The sequence below is a fragment of the Pinus tabuliformis genome, chromosome J (assembly GCF_031772625.1).
Source record: "Pinus tabuliformis cultivar Carrire ecotype Pingquan chromosome J, CPIR1, whole genome shotgun sequence".
NCBI lineage: Eukaryota > Viridiplantae > Streptophyta > Pinopsida > Pinales > Pinaceae > Pinus > Pinus tabuliformis.
In genome coordinates this window covers 823,995,383-824,016,012 of record NC_142295.1, presented here as the reverse complement: position 1 = coordinate 824,016,012, position 20,630 = coordinate 823,995,383, and the positions used below count along the sequence as shown (strand labels likewise).

At 37.2% G+C, this 20,630-nt stretch overlaps 1 pseudogene; it reads right to left on the bottom strand.

Annotated features, from left to right (window-relative positions):
- Positions 1–305: 305 nt before the first annotated feature.
- LOC149229243 (putative beta-D-xylosidase 7) overlaps positions 306–20,630 on the bottom strand; it is a 91,785-nt pseudogene continuing 71,460 nt past the window's right edge.

Sequence of the window (20,630 nt, the reverse complement as noted above, 5' to 3'; positions counted from 1 at the left end):
CCTGGCTGGAGATGGTTCGACGGGTGCTAGGAGGAGCAGGACGAGGGATAGAATGGCCAGTGGGAGCAGGAGAATGGGGAATTCGAAGTTCAGAAGCAGAATTCAGGGTCGAAGCAGCAAAGCAGATTATGTGAGAAGTGGGCACCTTCAACCATTTCAATACAATAGAGGATTTGGCACCTTCTCCCTGTTGTCGTGCGCAAGCTCGGCTCTGCAGTAGCAGGGAGGCAGTTACAGTTCAAAGGAGGCGTAATAGGGGGAAGGCGGTCCGAAATCTCCATCTTATGGATCAAAGTGAGGTTTCCTCAGCTTTCACACAGCATTAAAACGCCATTAATTATGGCGGTGGGCTTCTGGCTGGAAGCGTGGGTGGCCATGTGGCCGCGCCACTTGCCAGCCCAGATTTGTTGCACTGTACCAGCGCGATTAATCACCTGCATTCGGGATAGTCATCCCAATATCATTTTTAACTTCTTCTTCTTTTTAATTTAGCTTCTTACGAAAAAATAACAAATTCTTATTAAAAATAAATCATTTAACCCAATTGCAATTTATATATTTTATTTTATATTATAAATATTTCTTTTTATTTTTTCTATTATAAATATTTATTTTCTTTTTCATTTCCAGTTTAGCTCTGGGTTCAAATAAAATATTCACAAATTACAACATCACATTGTAGCACTGTATTTTTCTTTGCCTTGTCTATATATGTGTGGAAATTCCAGAAGAAGGAAGACCATCAACGTGATCTATGGATTTCATGAGATTTGAACCCTAGATGGAGTTTGCATGGGAAACACCTTAGGAGTCCAGAAGAAGGAAGACCATCAATGTGATCTATGGATTTCATGGGATTCAAACCCCAGATGGAGTTTGCATGGGAAACACCTTGGGAGAGCATCAACTATTAGATGGAGCAAAGGCAAGGTCACAGGGCGTGGATATTTTGGTAATTTGTACAAGGGTATGAATTTGGACTCTGTTCTTCCTTTTTACTAAAGATGATTTTTATTTGTATGGGTAAATAATTTGGAGGGCTTATATGATCAAAGCATACATTTTATCTAGAGTTGAAGGTTTAATGATTATGATAAGTGCAAGTTCATTGGGCGTGGATATTTTGGTAATTTGTACATGGGTATAATTTGGACTCTGTTCTTCCCTTTTACTAAAGAGGATTTTTGTTCTTATGGGTAAATAATTTCAAGGGTTTATATGATCAAAGCATAAATTTTATTTAGAGTTGAGGGTTTAATGATTATGATATTTTGATAATTTGTACGTGGGTATGAATTTGGACTCTCTTCTTCCTTTTTACTAAAGAGGATTTTTGTTCTTATGGGTAAATAATTTTGAGGATTTATATGATAAAATCATAAATTTTATCTAGAGTTGAGAGTTTAATGATTATGATAATGCAGGTCTTGATTGCAGCCAACAATTCATCAAAAGACAATGGACAAGTAAGCATTTTGCATGTCCTTATTGTACATATCAGTTCGTTCCTCCCTAACTTTTCTAGGGTTAGAATGCATGAAATTTTATTTTTTCTTTTCACATTTTTTTGTGGTTGATTGTTTGTGTAATGGACTCTACCATGCCCAAATTAAAAGGGCAAGTGATGTAAGAAAATTTTCTAGTAGGATGCAAATACTAGACCTTCTTCAAACTTTGTTACATGAAATTAAAATTTCTTGTAATCATGAACATAAAATCTTTTCTATTTCATCCTTAGATTCTGATCTCAATGCCTACAATTTTAAACCATGTTACTATATTTTAAGTCGAATATACTTAGATCCATTAAACCTTACAACTCTCTAAAGATTAGGTTAATTTTAGCTAAAAACAAGGAACCTGAATGACTTTTGTAATTTAGATTCAATTCTTACAGACAATGATTAAAAATGGAAGAAATCAATGGTCTGACAACTTTTACCCACCCATCAATTTCGAAGACCTTTGGTATTATTCTGAACCTAAACAGAGAGAGAGTAGAACAAGAACAGGAGATGAGATCAGGTGGACCTTGACCTACTTGATACTTTTCAAAAGTTGGGCATGCCCTTGACTAGAAGAAGAGATTGACCAACGTTGTTGTAGATGTTGTTTTCGACAATGTTTTCATTGCTACCATGCATAGGTAGACTCTATAGGTAGTTGAGGTTATCTTCTGTTCGTTATAAGAGGTAATTTAAGAGTATCTTTATCTAGTTAGGAAGTAGCTTGGCAGGGTTGTTGCTCTTGCTGATAACTATTATGCTGCATTGTATTTTTATTTTTTTAGTGATAGCTCCTTCTATTAAATCTCCAAGCACACTTTTTCACCCATGGAAATATCCACTTATTTCAGGATGAATGATATGGAGACCAAGAATTTTGAGAGGACTCTTATTTTTGTAGATGAGAGGAGTTCTGTGAGGTGAGAGGAGTTCTGTGACATATATTAAAGGATAAATTATACCATTTTATGACATCTCCATGCCACAGTAGTGGATCTCTATTGCACCGAGGGAGCAATGATAAAGTATTCCAATTTAAAGAATTGGTATGTCGGGGACGAGGAATGCATATGTGGGATTTATAATTTTATTATGAAAAGAGGTTTTTGTGATGGAGACAAATCAAGGATTTCATGGACCTAAGTAGAGATTGGTTCAACAATCACCTGGAAATAATCAAGCATTGTTTTTAAAGGCAATGATGAAATTGGAGAGTTCTATTCTACTGCCTTGAAAAATAAATATCAATAGGGGGGAACAAAGATGATCCATATAAGAAAGAATTGCAGGAGCAGGATTGTTTCTAAAATTATATCTATAGGAAAGTCAAGGGACTACTACAGAGGATTAGTGCAGGTGAAACCAAATTATCATAATGCAAGGAATTTTTCACAATGTGATTTGATGCTCATCGGTGACCAGGAAGATGCAAATACTTATCGTTACATTTAGGTACAATTGAGTTGCATTCTAAAGTCTCTAATTTCATTTATTGATAGTCCTTCTTGTGTCCTTGTCTCTCTTAATTTCATTGTGGTAGGATTGGAATGGGTTAAAAAATCAAGCATATCATTGAGTCAAATAGACACCCACATGTCACTACATGTCATTGTGCATACTCTTTGTTTTTTATACAATTAGAAGTGAGCAATATGATGTGTGCACACACAAAAAATCCTAGCATGCATGATGAATCCCCCTCCAATTCCATTTTCTATGGTGACATTTTATTTTCTTTGTTTATATAGGTCATCTAGCCACATAGTGGCCACTATCAAATGTTGAGGTCTATGCCATGTAAATATTTTATAGTCTACTTTATTTTATATTCAATTATTCATCGTATTTCATGTCTTATACTCTGCATTGTATCTTCTTTCATTTTTAGGAGAGGAAATCAATATTGATGGTAAGAAGCAACAATTGAAGAAAGAGGAGAACAATAACACTGGAGCGACAAATGAAAAATGAGAGAGAGAAGATAATCTGTCTAGTGATACCCTTAGAGCGAATATCTTGAATAAGACACACTCATAGAGACCGATGGTCAAGCCTTCAGAGTTGGTGAATTCACTTGCAATGCTTTGGCAACATAGTGATAATGTTTTGAAATGATGAACCAATATTTTATGTGTAAATTGTAGTCTAATCCATATTAAATTGGAAACTCATAATACTTGATATTTTATATAGTACAATTTATATGGTTGAAATTATTTTTATTTACACTTGATATTATTTTGTATTGTAATTAACATATGTAACTTGCGTTATCATATTAGATAAACATGCACATTGTAGGACATTTTCTTAAAATTTAGTCGCAAAATCATATTAATTAATTTATGGTGATCAATAATAAACACATAAAATCAATATAAACTGCTAAATTAGTAGTTTATATTAATTAATGATGAACATGAATAAATGAAATGAATAGAAACTACTAAATCAGTGGTTTATATAATGAATATGAAAATACCAAAAAAAGATAAATGAATATTGAAAATGATAATTTTTTATTATTAAATGATGACTAAATTTTGCATTTATACGACTATTAGTAGCTAATTTACAACATCTTATAACACGACTAAAATTTAGTCATATTTCTTTGACCATTAATTGATTTTAAATGATGACTAAAATTTGCATATATATGACTATTAGTAGCTACTTTACACTATCTTATAACACGACCAACGTTTTGGTCATATTTCTTTTGTCATTAATTGGTTTTCTCGAGGATCCATATAGTAATATATTTTGTTATATATTTGGTCATTAATTGCGATAATTAATGACTAAACCAAGGAAAAATTAATGACCAAATTTATGACTAAATATACTACTAGATGGTGAAATTGAGGAAACCAATTAATGACTAAGCTAAAAATGACTAAAAGTTGGTCGCATTATAAGATGTTGTAAATTAGCTACTTTTGGTCACCGATTGAAAAATGGTCATTTATATGCAAATTTTAGTTGTTTTTTTAGTAACTAATTAGTCATTTTGTACTAGTGCCTATAATAGTTGCATATGCCCATAAATCCATGTAGTCGTGGGCTAATCAAGTATAACTTGGATATTTTCTTCATGCACCTATACCGCTTGTGCACTGATAATATGCCCTAGATATAGAATCTATGTCATTCCAAATTTACATTTGGACTCCTTTGCGAAAAATGGATTATTCCTCCTATATACACAACACTTCCTCCAATTGTCTTAGGTGTTCTTCCCAAGTTTTGTTATATGAAGAGATAATAAAAAATACTAGTAGAAACTTCCGCAACTAATTCTTGAAAATATGGCCCATGTGTGACTAGAAAGTTGCAAGTGTGTTGGTCAAGCCAAATGGCATGACTAGAAGGTTGTAAGTTCTTTGGTCAATCCAAAATGACATGAATAAAAATTCACAATGTTCATAACAACATTTGAAAGTGGTTTTATGTACATCTTGCTCACATACCCTAATTTAGTGATAACTTGACCCTAGATCAATTTTTGAAAAATAAACTAGCCCATGTGGATTGTGTGATAGCTTGTTAATCCTAGGTATAGGGTACTTTTTTTAGATCTTCTTATTGTTAAAGGCCCTATATTCTATGCACAACCGCATGGACCCATCCTTGTTTTTTACTAGCACAACTAAAGAAGAGAATGGGCTTGAGCTAGGCCTTATGTGCCCCATATCCAATAGATCCAATATAGTATTTTCAATCTCTTCCTAAAATTTCTTAGGGTGCTTGTAAGGAGTTATTATAACTAGCTTCACTCCTTCCTATAGTTCTATAAAATCCCTTGTCAAGAGGCCTTCCCGAAGGGATATTTCCAAATACCTAATGCTTTCTCAATAATGCTTGGATGTTCCCTGTGTAATTCTTATTTCCATTTGGAGGTTATTATGTTTTCACTAAGAGTTTTGTAGCCCAAGCTATGTCACCATGTTGAATTATGGCCTCCATATTTTTTTCCATGAAAACCCTTAGAGCACCATTGGTCATTCCCCTCAATAACCCTCTTTGTTCATCAACCATGAAAACTCCATCTCCATAGTTTGACAGTCTTTCTAATGCATTCCTATATAAATAATCCACTCGACTCCCAAAAAGAGATTGGTGTCGGCTAATTCCACCACATAGAATTCATTAGTAAGGGAATAATTCCCCATATTGAGCTCTAATAATGAGACCTTCCTTGTACACAATGGATGACAACCACTTGCTACTTCAATGTCAAATCCCTCAAACTATTTCGTAGTCATCTGCCTTTTGGCTACCAAGGTTGCATTTATGAAATTGTGGGTGTAATAATAATAGTGACTTTCTGACCCTACATAACCCCTTTAACTCTAAAAGTGTTATACCTGGGAACACAATAAAGCTTGGCTATAGTAACTCCCTTCATATCCACCCACAGTGGTTCTTCATTGCCATTTCAATATTATCCATCTTCTAGAATTTCTCTTGGTTCCTCTTCTTCTTCATTATTAGATAGTACCTTTATAAAATGAGCCTTACGTTTCCCCATACATCTATATCCTGGTTCCTGTTAGCTTTGATGGAAAATGGCCCAAAAATGGATCCAAATATGCCCCAAAGTCTCCAAATTTGCTTAAAATCATGTCAATGGATCCATGTATGCTCTTGAAGTCTTCCAAAGTTGATTAAAATCATCAAAAGATTGAAATAAGTGCGGGAGGAGAGCCCTTGGAAGGGCAGAAATACACTATCGGGAGGCAAAAACACTCAAAAACTATGAAAAACAGTCGAACACATAGCAACCGTTAGATCTGGCTGATCAACGGCCTAGATCTAAGTGACAAATCCCAATCAGCATAAGCAGGGAGTGGCAATTGGCGCAAGACACTGCTGATCAGCGATCACCGATGATTGGATTGGCGGGTCGCATCGACGGAGGTATCAGTGCAGACAGTAGGGGCATTATGATTGTGATCGACGATTAAATGTGGACCGTCGATCAAGCGCGTAGATTGATGGCCCACATCGCATCGGCAGATCACAATTGGGGAAACCAAGGGGCGGAGCCTTTACACCTTCATGTGTGCGATGCGATGATGCGGACCCGACAGAATTATATATGATGTTTCATAATATTTGAAGTTCGCGGTTTGGCCATTTGCAATGTATTTTAGAGCATTTTCATTATATAACAAAATACAAAGGGAAGCTTAGTTTTGTGGTTGCGATGAAGCCCAGACCCGAAAGGGTTCGGAAATGAATTATATAATATTTCAGGTTCGTAAGGAATTTGTTTTTAATGAATTTTCAATGTATTTTGTTATTTAATGAAATACAAAGGGAACATGGGAGAAGCGCCAATGCAACATTACGGACCCGAAGGGGTTTATTAAGGCGGTTGAGCACCATTTCAAGTCCGATAAAGCGAGATTTTCACATTTTAATGTATTTTCCAATACAAAGGGAAAATCACAAAACCGACAGGATTTCAGGAGAGACAAAGGTGATAAGTGGTTTAGGTTGAGCTTCACCCGATGCCATATAGAAGCTGCCATGTGTCCAGGATGAGGAGAGAGAAAACCCCCTCATCGGGCGGTTAACTCGAGGACAAAAGAGTCGCCTGAAATAGAGCACAATCGTTGGATCTAGAGCACCTAGATCAACAATGGAGATATGATATCACTACAAAGGCGGACCCAATAGGAATATAGGCCATGATTAAGGAATTTTCAAGTCTGGAAGAATAGAGAATTGGTGGGATTTTTACAAGGTTGCTTTGTTTTTTGTATTAAACAGAAAATAATCATTATAAACATTTAAAAGATCATGAGGCATGTAGACCCTTTCCATTACCTAACAAAGGCTGGGAGATAGGGACAGATGCTAGAAAGTAATCATGGACAACATAGCATGACACAGCCAAAACAAACCGAAACGATCATGGAGCAGACAACGCAACACAACAAAATCGATTATGGGGCATCTCTGGAACAAGAGAGCTCCCAAACAACGCATCAAACTACCTGAAGGTGGTTATTCCTCTGTCAGAAGGAGAAAACCTTCGAGACATGATTGTCCATTTAGGGAATCAAACAGTTGAGGGACAGAGAGGATAGATTAAAACTCCGAGCCTTTGAGAGCTTAGCAACATTGTGAAGGGCCTATAAAAGGCTGGAAACTAAATGTAACAAGGGTTCAACTTCTGGAGACTATTGAGACTTTGCTACTCAAGCTTCTCATCTACATTCATTAGCAATACAAGCTTCTTTTGCTATTATATGTTCAATGTTCATCTTCTCTTCTGTTCTAAGCTTGCACTTGAACAGTTTGTTCATGTTTCTTCTGTATCTAATGTTAGATAACTGTCATCTTATCTCTGCGTTGATAAATTAAATTTGCAAGCTTCTTTACTGCCTGTAGCTAGCCATTCATATGTGGTTATATATGCATATTCTGGTACAATTAGTATTCTCATTTGCTTCCTCTAGCTAGCCATTCATATGTGTTTATATATGCATCTAGCGATATGGTTAGTATTCTCCATCGATTCATTGAATCTACAAACTATTGAGCATTAGTGGTCTAAAGTCTTGTAAGCTGAGGGTGTTCATGCATGTATTGAGTAAAAGCATAGTTGAAATGGTTATTTGGATTGATCCAAACCATCATCCATTCTAATAGTTCAGAGAACAATATTGAAGATTATATTTTACCAGGCATCTATGAGTTGCAACCTAGGAGAGTTTCCTGGAGTGATAACATAATTGGCGCTGTTGCCGGGGAGAGGAAACTGAAGCTCAGCTTCCCTAGGAAATGACAGAGATATAGCTTTGATGATAGACAAAGTCTGGGCACATTTTTGGTTGTAACCATCAATCTAGTGACTCTACCAGATGCCGAACCTCTTGACGACTCCACTTCATAGTTTTGGATCAGTTTGTGAGGCATACTCGGAGAAATCCCCAGAAGCCACAAGTTGACCCAGTACCTGACCATGAAAAGATCATCAAAGAAAGAAAGGTATTATAGAAAGGAGCATCAGGTTCAGGTAAACCTAAACAATCTCCTATATCTCTTCAAGAAAGGCCTGTAATAAAAGATATACATGTTCAGAGTATAGCTTATAATACTAGTAGTGAAGAAAAAGTCTTAGAGATTCATAAAGCTCCTTATTCTTTAGGTTTCCCTTTTGTTGTAATCCCAAAGGAAACCTCACCTACTATCCATCATACTCTTTTAGTATTATTAGTCACTCCTTAGCCCTCTGTCATTTAGATTTCCAGTAACCCCCATAGCCACCAAAACTATGGTAGACTCACAAGCACCTACCAAAATGGAAAGAATCACAGCTGCTAGGTATGGACCTCTAATACTTCCTAGTCCTTTGAATGCTATGCCTACTGGAGAATATTAGAAGTATATTCTTAAGTTCACTGGGATTGAAGGCGTTACAGCTAAAGAACACCTTGAGTCATTCTATAGCCATGTTGATAACTTGGACATTAGTGAAGATGATGTTTGGATGAGAGTCTTTGTCCAAAGTCTAGATGGAGAGGCTAGAAAATGGTTCATATAACTGACCTCAAGATGTATAACAGATATTGAGGTTGTAGATGATGCATTTCTAAAGAATTGGGGGAATAAGAAGGATCTCCTCTACTACCACACTGAGTTTGGGAACTTAAAGAGGGAAAATGGTGAGTTGTTGTCTGATTTTAATAAGAGATTTAACAACATGTACAACAAGATACTAGCTCAAGAAAAAACCCACCACTACCTCTGCTAGACTCATCTATGCCAGTGCCTTTGATTCTGACTTCTAATTACTGTTGAGGGAGAGGAAATGTGCATCTTTGGCTAATATGCAAGATGAAACCCTAGAAGTAGAATCAAACATCATGGCTGCATAAAATCTCAAAGGTAATGCTGATAGAAGGAGATAGAGGGGTGAGCCTTCATCATCTTTAGATCCCAAGATCAATAAAATGGCCAAGATGATAGAGTCATTAGCCTCTGAAGTTTCCAAATTAAAGTTTGAGCAACATTTTGGGAAAGGAAGGGTTCCTAATACCTCTGCTCCTCCAAATCCAAATCCATATAGAAGGGAAAATGACTAGTTGCAGATCTTGCAAAGAAACAAAGATGCCAATGAAGACCAAAAGGTGATTACCCCTTTTCAGAATGCAGTCATGGAAGAAGAGAAGTTTGAAGAAGAGGATGAGATCCATTGTATGGAAGACAAAGGCAGTGCCCCTTTTTTTACCTTAGCTGCCTATGAAAGGTCATTATTCAATGACCAGATCAGCCAAGAGTGGGACAGTGAAGTTGTTCTACAAACTGAAGATCAACAAAGATATAATCTGAAGTCAAAGAAGAATAATGTCAAGGAAACTCCTGTTCATAAAGCTGCTGTCCTTGTAGAATAGAAAGCTAATAAGCAGAAGAAACCAGCAGTTGATCCTATCATCCTCAAAACTCCAGCCATAGAGCTACCCATGAAGAGCATGATAATGGATATTATGGTAGCAAATGTACCCCCCAAGTTTGGCATGTTACTTTCCAGAGGTTGGATCAAGAGATTAGGTGGAACATTGCAAAATGATTTATCCTATGCTACTGTCCCAGTTTTTGGAGGTGAAAACATGAGGTTATATAGATAAGTTCAGCTGGCTTGTACCAACAGTGATGAGAGGAATCCTACTAATCATCCCATCTATGCTGTTGACACTAATTTTGGAGCTTGTTTTATTTAGATTGAAGAATCTTAGTTGGCCTCTACGTAGCTTAATTAAACCAATTTGCCAGATCACAGAGGAAGAAGGCCCACAGATCTAGGACATGTTGTTTGAAGGAGCTTGCTCTAAAGAAGCTGCAGGAGTAGGTGTAGTCCTTGTGTCCCCCACAGAGGAATACATTGATTCATCTTTTATATTAACTTTTCAGGTCACAAATGGCACAATAGAGTATGAAGCAAACCTTATCATTCAATAGGTGTACAAAACCTTCCAAACAAAACATCCAAGGCTGAAAGCATATAGAGATGAGGTGAAATATAGACCATCTCTACCTGATAATGTCAAATGCTGGAAATTTTTTGAAGTAGATGATCAAATTAATAGGCTTTTGCAAGTCTTTGATGATTTTTCTGATATGCACATTGACCAAGAGAAAGAAACCTTTGATAGAAAGGTAAAAAGGGTCAATTTTCAGTTTGGTGACTGTTTTCTCAAAAGGGATGCATTAAAGGAAGGAGGAGATGTTTTTGATGGCCCAGTCAATGGGCTGTTCTTCAAACTTTATTTTAGTTAAGGCTTTCAAGCCTTGTTATTGTAAATATGTTTTTTCAAGTTTTTTTATTTCATGCTAAATAGACTCCATGCCCAATGCAACACTAGGAGGAAGATTTGATCTTGTTTTTTATAGGAAAGGCATTGTTCTATAGTTCTTGAAACGTCACAGGGAGGCTTTCATCCCTAGAAGGAGCCAGTGTTAGCTTTGTTGGAAAATGGCCCAAAAATGGATCCAAATATGCCCCAAAGTCTCCAAATTTGCTTAAAATCATGCCAATGTATCCATGTATGCTCTTTAAGTCTTCCAAAGTTGCTTAAAATCATCCAAAGATCGAAATAACTGTGGGAGGAGAGCCCTTGGAAGGGCGAAAATACACTATTAGGAGGAAAAAACACTCCAAAACTATGAAAAACAGTCCAATGCACAACAACCATTAGATCTCGCCGATCAATGACCTAGATCTAAGTGGAAAATCATAATCGGCACAAGTAGGTAGCGAAAATCGGTGCAAGACACTGCCGATCAGTGATCGCTGATGATTGGATTGGCAGGTCGCTATCGACGGGTAGCATCAGTGGAGGTATCAGCGTGGACAATAGGGGCATTGCGATTGTGATCGATGATTAACTATGGAATGTAGATCAAGAGTGCAGATTGATGACCTACATTGCATCGGCAGATCGAAATCGGGGAAACCAAGGGGCGAAGCCTTTACACCTTCATGTGTTCGATGTGATGATGTGGACCCAATGACATTATATATGATGTTTCATAATATTTGAAGTCCGCAGATTGGCCATTTTCAACGTATTTTCGAGTATTTTCGTTATATAACAAAATACACAGGGAAGCTTGGTTTTGCGATTGTAATGAAGCCCGAACCCAAAAGGGTTAGGAAATGAATTATATAATATTTCAAGTCCATAACAAAGTCATTTTTTAATGCATTTTCAATGTATTTCATTATTTAACGAAATACAAAGGGAACATGGGAGGAGCGCCAATGCGACATTATGGACTCGAAGGGGTTTATTAAGGTGGTTGAACACCATTTCAAAACCGATAAAACAAAATTTTCACATTTTAATGTATTTTCCAATACAAAGGGAAAATCACAAAACTGGCAGGATTTCAGGAGAGCCAAAGGCGATAAGTGGTTTAGGCTGAGCTCCGCCCGATGCCATATAGCGGCTACCACGTGTCTAGGATGAAGAGAGAGAAAACTAGAGCCGCCCGAAATAGATCACAACCGTTGGATCTAGAACACCCAAATCAATGGTGGAGATGTGATATCACTGCAAAGGCAGAACCAATAGGAAGATAGGCCATGACTAAGGACTTTTCAAGTCTGGAAGAACAGAGCATTGGCAAGATTTTTACAAGGTTGTTGTGTTTTCTGTATTAAACAAAAAACAATCATTATAAATGTTTAAAAGATCACGGAGGCACGCAGACCCCTTCCATTACCTAACAGAGGCCGGGAGATAGGGACAAAGGCTAGAAAGTAATCATGGACAACACAACATGACACAACCAAAAAAAACTGAAACGATCATGGAGCAGATAGCGCAACACAACAAAATTAATTATGGGGCATCTCTGGCACGAGAGAGCTCCTAGATAGCGCATCAAACTACCTGAAGGTGGTTATTTCTTTGTCAGAAGGAGAAAACCTCTGAGCCATGCTTGCCCATTAAGGAATCAAACAGTTAAGGGACAGAGAGGATAGATTAAATCTTCGAGCCTTTGAGAGCTCAGGAGCATTGTAAAAGGCCTACAAAGGCTGGAAACTAAATGTAACAAGGGTTCATCTTCTGGAGACTATTGAGACCTTGCTACTCAAGCTTCTCATCTGCATTCATTAGCAATACAAGCTTCTTTTGTTGTTATATGCTCAATGTTCATCTTCTCTTCTGTTCTAAGCTTGCACTTGAACAATTTGTTCATGTTCTTCTGTATCTAATGCTAGATAACTGTCATCTTATCTTTGCGTTGATAAATTAGATTTGCAAGCTTCTTTACTACCTGTAGCTAGCCATTCATATGTGGTTATATATGCATCTAGCGGTATGGTTAGTATTCTCCATCCATTCATTAAATCTACAAGCTATTGAGCATTAATGGTCTAAAGTATTATAAGCTGAGGGTGTTCATGCATGTCTTGAATAAAAGCATAGTTGAAATGGTTATCTGGCTTGATCCAAACCATCATCCATTCCAATAGTTCAGAGAAAAATATTTAATATTATATGTTACCTCCGAGTTGCAACCTAGGAGGTTTCCTGGAGTGATAACATAATTGGCGCCGTTGCCGGGGAGAGGAAACTGAAGCTCAGCTTCCCTGGGAAATGATAGAGATCCAGCTTTGATGATAAACAAATTCTGGGCACATTTTTGGTTGTAACCATCTATCTGGCGACTCTACTGGAGGCCGAACCTCTTGGAGACTCCACTTCATAGTTCTGGCTCAGTTTGTGAGGCATACTTGGAGAAATCCCCAGAAGCCACAAGCTAACCCAGTACCTAACCCTGAAAATATCATCAAAGAAAGAAAGGTATTGCAGAAAGGAGCATCATGTTTAGGTAAACCTAAAGAATCTCCTATATCTCTTCAAGAAAGGCCTGTAATAGAACAAATACATGTTGAGAGTATAGCTTCTAATACTAGCAGCGAAGAAAAAATCTTAGAGATTCATAAATCTCCTTATTCTTTAGGTTTCTCTTTTGTTGTAAGCCCAAAGGAAACCTCACCTCCTATCCATCATACTCATTTAGTCTTATCAGTCACTCCTCAACCCTATATTGTTCAGATTTCCAGTACCCCCATAGCCACCACAACTATGGCAGGCCCACAAGCACCTACCAAAATGGAAAGAATCATAGCTACTAGGTATGGACCTCTAATACTTCCTACTCCTTTGAATGCTATGCCTACTGGAGAATATCAGAAGTATATGCTTAAGTTCACTGGGACTGAAGGCGTTACAGCTGAAGAACACCTTGAGTCATTCTATAGCCATGCTGATAACCTAGACATTAGTGAAGATGATGTTTGGATGAGAGTCTTTGTCCAAAGTCTAGATGGAGAGGCTAGAAAATGGTTCATATAACTGACCTCAATATGTATAACAGATATTGAGGCTGTAGATGATGCATTTCTAAAGAATTGGGGGGATAAGAAGGATCTCCTCTACTACCACACTGAGTTTGGGAACTTAAAGAGGGAAAATGGTGAGCTGCTGTTTGATTTTAATAAGAGATTTAACCGCATGTACAGCAAGATACCAGCTAAAGTAAAACCCACCACTACCTCTACTAGACTCATCTATGCCAGTGCCTTTGATTCTGACTTCTGCTTACTGTTGAGGGAGAGGCGATGTGCTTCTTTGGCTGATATGCAAGATGCAGCCCTAGAAGTAGAATCAAACATCATGGCTGCATAAAATCTCAAAGGTAATGCTGATAGAAGGAGATAGAGGGGTGAGCCTTCATCATCTTCAGATCCCAAGATCGATAAAATGGCCAAGATGATAGAGTCATTAGCCTCTGAAGTTTCCAAATTAAAGGTTGAGAAGCATTCTGGGAAAGGAAGGGTTCCTAATACCTTTTCTCCTCCAAATCCAAATCCATATAGAAGGGCAAATGACCAGTTGCAGATCTTGCAAAGAAACAAAGATGCCAATGAAGACCAAAGGGTGAAGACCCCTTTTCAGAATGCAGTCATGGAAGAAAATTAGTTTGAAGAAGAGGATGAGATCCATTGTATGGAAGACAAAGGTAGTGCCCATTTTTTGACCTTAGCTGCCTATGAAAGGCTATTATTTAATGACCAGATCAGCCAAGAGGGATAGTGAAGCTGTTCTACAAACTGAGGATTAGCAAAGATATAATCTGAAGTCAAAGAAGAATAATGTCAAGGAAACTCCTGTTCATAAAGCTGTTGTTCCTGCAAAACAACAAGCTAATAAGCAGAAGCAACCAGTAGTTGATCCTACCATCCTCAAAACTCTAGCCATAGAGCTGCCCATGAAGAGCATGATGATGGATATTGTGGTAGCAGATGTACCCCACAAGTTTGGCATGTTATTTTCTAGAAGTTAGATCAAGATATTGGGTGGAACATTGCAAAATGATTTATCCTATGCTACTGTCCTAGTTTTTGGAGGTGAAAATAAGAGGTTATACAAAGAAGCTCAGCTGGCTTGTACCAACAGTGATGAGAGGAATCCCACTAATTATCCCATCTATGTTGTTGACACTAATTTTTGAGCTTGTTTTCTTCAGATTGAAGAATCTCAGTTGGCCTCTACATAGCTTGAAAAACTAGTTTGCCAGATCACAGAGGAAGAACGCCCACAGATCTGAGACATGTTCTTTGAAGGAGCTTGCTCTAAAGAAGCTGCAGGAGCAAGTGTAGTCCTTGTGTCCCCCACAGAGGAATACATTGATTCATATTTTATATTAACTTTTTATTTCACAAATGACATAACAGAGTATGCAATAGACCTTATCATTCAACAGGTGTACAAAACCTTCCAAACAAAACATCCAAGGCTGAAAGCATACATAGATGAGGTGAAATATAGACCATCTCTGCCTGATAATGTCAAATGCTGGAAAGTTTTTGAAGTAGATGATCAAATTAATAAGCTTTGGCAAGTCTTTGATGATTTTGCTGATATGCACATTGACCAAGAGAAAGAAACCTTTGATATAAAGGTAAAAAGGGTCAATTTTAAGTTTGGTCACTGCGTTCTCAAAAGGGATGCATTAAAGGAAGGAGGAGATGCTTTTGATGGCCCAGTAAATGGGATATTCTTCAAACTTTATTTTAGTTAAGGCTTTCAAGCCTTGGTATTGTAAATATGTTTATCAAGTTTTCTATTTCATGCTAAATAGACTTCGTGCCCAATGCAACACTAGGAGGAAGATTTGATCTTGTTTTTTACAGGAAAGACATTGTTCTGTAGTTCTTGAAACGTCACAGGGAGGCTTTCATCCCCAGAAGGAGCCAGTGTTAGCTTTGTTGGAAAATGGCCTAAAAATGGATCCAAATATGCCCCAAAGTCTCCAAATTTTCTTAAAACCATGCCAATGGATCCATGTATGCTCTTGAAGTCTTCCAAAGTTGCTTAAAATAATCCAAAGATCAAAATAAGTGCAGGAGGAGAGCCCTTGCAAGGGTGAAAATACACTATCAGGAGGCAAAAACACTCCAAAACCACGAAAAACAATCTAACACATAGTAGCCATTAGATTTGGCCAATCAATGGCCCAGATCTAAGTGGAAAATTGTAATTGACACAAGTAGGCAGCGGAAATCGGTGCAAGACACTGCCAATCAACGATCACCAATGATCAGATCGGTAGGTCACTATTGGCGGGTCGCATCGGCCGAGGTATCGACATAGACAATAGGGGCATTGTGCTTGCGATCAACGATTAAATGTGGACCGTTGATCAAGCACGAAGATTGACGGCCCACATCACATTGACGGACCATAATTGGGGAAACCAAGGGGCAGAGCCTTTACACCTTCATGTGTGCGATGCAATGATGCGGACTCAACGACATTATATATGATGTTTCATAATATTTGAAGTCCTCATATTGGCCATTTTCAATGTATTTTCATGTGTTTTCATTATATAACGAAATACACAGGGAAGCTTGGTTTTGCGATTGCGATGAAGCTCGGACCCGAAAGTATTTGGAAATGAATTATAATATAATATTTCAGGTCCATTAGGAAGTCATTTTTTAACGCATTTTCAATGTATTTTGTTATTTAACGAAATACAAAGGGAACATGGGAGCAGCGCAAATGCGACATTACAGACCCGAAGGGGTTTATTAAGGCAGTTGAACACCATTTCAAGTCTGATAAAGCGAGATTTTCACATTTTAATGTATTTTACAATACAAAGGAAAATCACAAAACCGACAGGATTTCAGGAGAGCCAAAGGTGATAAGTGGTTTAGGTTGAGCTCCACCTGATGCCATACAACGACTGCCACGTGTCCAAGATGAGGAGAGAGAAAACCACCCTCCTTGGGCAGTTAACTCTAGGACAAAAGAGCCGCTCGAAATAGATCAAAACCGTTGGATCTAGAGCACCCAAATCAACGATGAAGATGTGATATCACTGCAAAGGCAAACCCAATAGGAAGATAGGCCATGATTAAGGACTTTTCAAGTCTAGAAGAACAAAGCATTGGTAGTATTTTTACAAGGTTGCTGTGTTTTTTGTATTAAATAGAAAACGATCATTATAAATGTTTAAAAGATCACATAGGCACGCAGACCCTTTCCATTACCTAACAGAGGCCGGGAGACAGGGATAGAGGCCGGAAAGTAATCATGGACAGCACAACACGACACAGCCAAAACAAACTGAAACGATCATGGAGCAGACAACGCAACACAACAGAATTGATTATGGGGCATCTCTGGCATGAGAGAGCTCCCAGATAGTGCATCAAACTACCTGAAGGTGGTTATTTCTCTGTCAGAAGGAGAAAACCTCCGAGCCATGCTTGCTGATTCAAGGAATCAAATAATTAAGGGACAGAGAGGATAGATTAAAACTTCAAGCCTTTGAGAGCTTAGGAGCACTGTAAAAGGCCTATAAAAGGCTGGAAACTATATGTAACAAGGGTTCAACTTCTGGAGACTATTGAGACTTTTGTATTCAAGCTTCTCATCTGCATTCATTAGAAATACGAGCTTCTTTTTTGTTATATGTTCAATGTTCATCTTCTCTTCTGTTCTAAGGTTGCACTTGAACAATTTGTTCATGTTTCTTATGTATCTAATGCCAGATAACTGTCATCTTATCTCAGTGTTGATAAATTAGATTTGCAAGCTTCTTTATTGCCTGTAGCTAGCCATTCATATGTGGTTATATATGCATATGCTGGTACAGTCAGTATTCTCATTTGCTGCCTGTAGCTAGTCATTCATATGTGTTTATATATGCATCTGCCGGTATGGTCAGTATTCTCCATCCATTCATTGAATCTACAAACTATTGAGCATTAGTGGTCTAACGCCTTGTAAGCTGAGGGTGTTCATGCATGTCTTGAGTAAAAACATAGTTGAAATGATTATCTGGCTTGATCCAAACCATCATCCATTCCAATAGTTCAGAGAACAATATTGACTTGATTATATGTTACCAAGCATCTCCGAGCTGCAACCTAGATGAGTTTCCTGGAGTGATAATAGTTCCCATGGTTCCTTGTAGCTATAACAAAGTTATTTCCTCTTTAATTAGTCTATGGTATCTTCTACTTTGCTCTTACCTTGCCACGATTTGTTCTCCTTGTTTTTCTAAGGGGGAGTGAATTTAGCTAGGGGGCTTTTAAAACCACATCTTCCATGTCTTTGGTTCATGATATAGCATCCTATATTGTGTTTGGGTTGAAAGCCTTAACTCATTCATGTAGTGGCTTAGATAATCCTTCCAGGAACAACATTACCAACTTTCTTTCAAATATATCTATAACCATCACTGCCAATTTTTAAAATTATGAAATATACATATATGGAGTACCTTTTGGTCGTAGTTGTGCCAACCCACTAAAATGCAATTTGAGATTCTTCTTGTCAAGGAACTTGATAAATCTCTTCATGAATTCCAAGTAGGAAGTGATAATGGAGTGATCCAAAATGGTTAATCCTTGTTTCCACCATTCATGAGCTTCAACTTCTTTATGTAGTGTAGCGTACTGTATGGATTTTTTTTCTATCATAGGGTTAAGTTGGAAGTATGTATCCAACTTCTGCCCCCACACTTTGGCTGTGCAACTAGATGATCCATCAAAAGAAGGAATGGTTATCTTCCTTGATTTCTTTGGAAGATCATAATTTTGTGATCCTCAATTATAATCTCTAGGCTTGTTCCTATTTTTCATAGCTCAAAAATCTTGGAGGGACATTGTTGCACCTTTCCTAATGCCCAGTACTCCCTTAGGTAATCAATAAAAACTTTTCCTCACCTTTGTTGCCCTTGGTCCTTTGATGGTTTTTCTTCTAAACATTTAGGTAAGAGGGACCTCTATGAATAATGAATATGTTGCATGGGACTAAAAGTGTTTCTCACCTCATGCTTCCCATGGTGACCATTCAACCCTCCTGTGCCACTATTGTTGACATTTTGTTGATTTCCATGAATATTGGCAGTAACCTCAATGAAAAACTACACCAAATATTGCCTCCCTCTTCTCATAGTTTGCACCAACTCTTGTTTTTCTCTTTCCAAATCATTTAGGGCATTTAAGATGCTCCTAAACTACTGATTTTTTTCATCACCCATTTTTATTTTTGAACTAGAGTGGAAGAGATATCATCCTTTACTTCTCCTTTTGCATGTCACATAATTCCTATCCTTTGGGTTCATCCAGGGATGTAAACCCTCAAGTTGGAAATAAAGCTAGCTCTGAAACCAACAAAACATCCATTTTAATTTAATTTAATTTTTTTATACCAAACCCTCTTAAAAAAATTCCAAAAAATAAGTTTTCTAAAAGTTATTAGAAAACCCAACAAATTTGGACAATCAGTAATCACAATTTTTTTTTTTTTACTGAATACGCTACAACAAAACCCAACCAATTTTATTAATAATACTGAGGAAAATTTAAACACAATTTATTTTGGAAATGCATGGAAAATTGACCACTGGAGATAACTTGATCTCCCTCTGAAAATTATCTAGCTTGAACCTTTCCCACAAATACTCTGGCAAATTTGGTTTGTTCCAATTCAACCTATTCAAAAATTACGATATGATTGGAATAACTTGGCCTTCTTCGGAAATTACTCTAGCAAGTCAATGTATGGAAAATCACTCTTCTTTATGTTGCAATGAATAGACTTAGTGCAAGGATTTTCGGGACTCCAATTTTTTATTTGTCTTCGTAGGTGACTGCACCCTTAGAAAATAAACTTGGCCCTCTTAAGTCATTCTCCACAACTCTAGAATTTGACCCTCTACAAATTCAATCTATGAGAAATAATTTGGCCTTATTTTCTACAAAGTAAATCGACACTCCTTTTTCTGTCAATTCAACCCTCCTTCAAGTGGTGTGATTTATTGCTAATTTGACCTCCTTGAAAAGATGCACACTACTGTAACTAGACTCTTCTTCCAATATCCAATATTCAAACCTTATTTTATGATGAAGACCAATGAAGAACCTAAATTGGTTCTCCCTCTTAACTAGCAAGAGTGGATTTTTCACCATCGAAACTAATCACCGCTAAATAGGGTGGATAGTTTCACCATCAAAACTAGGATATCCAGAAGGGTTTCCCCTTACACTATAAGCTACTAGAAATCCAAAATTCGATTCTCAAATCATCCACACATAATCCCCCTTGAGCTTCCTTTTTATAATCATTTCCTCCTCTTGAAATACCATGGGTGGGTGGAAATACCACGGGTCACTTTATTTTTATTATGTGAATTGCCACTTTTATTTAATTGTTAAATGTCATCTTTCATTAAACAATTAAACCGACTAATCAAATTTTCTCTCGACTATAGCCCACGAAAATCTGGGTAGGATAATAAGTTTATCCCTTTTTCTATTATGGTTTGGAAAGTGACATTACAATTTAAATATATTTTAATTTTGAATTTATCGAATATTTAAAAATCTAAATTTTTAAGAGATGGGGGGGGGGGGGTGCGGAATTTTTTCGCTAAAATAAAGGAGAACATAAGAATACTTGAGGTTTAGGTAGAACTTCCAACAACATATCTAAAACCTATGCCTTATATCAGGGTTTAAGGCAAATTGTGATTCTAGAAATTCAGGAAGTGATTGTTTTTGGTGATTCT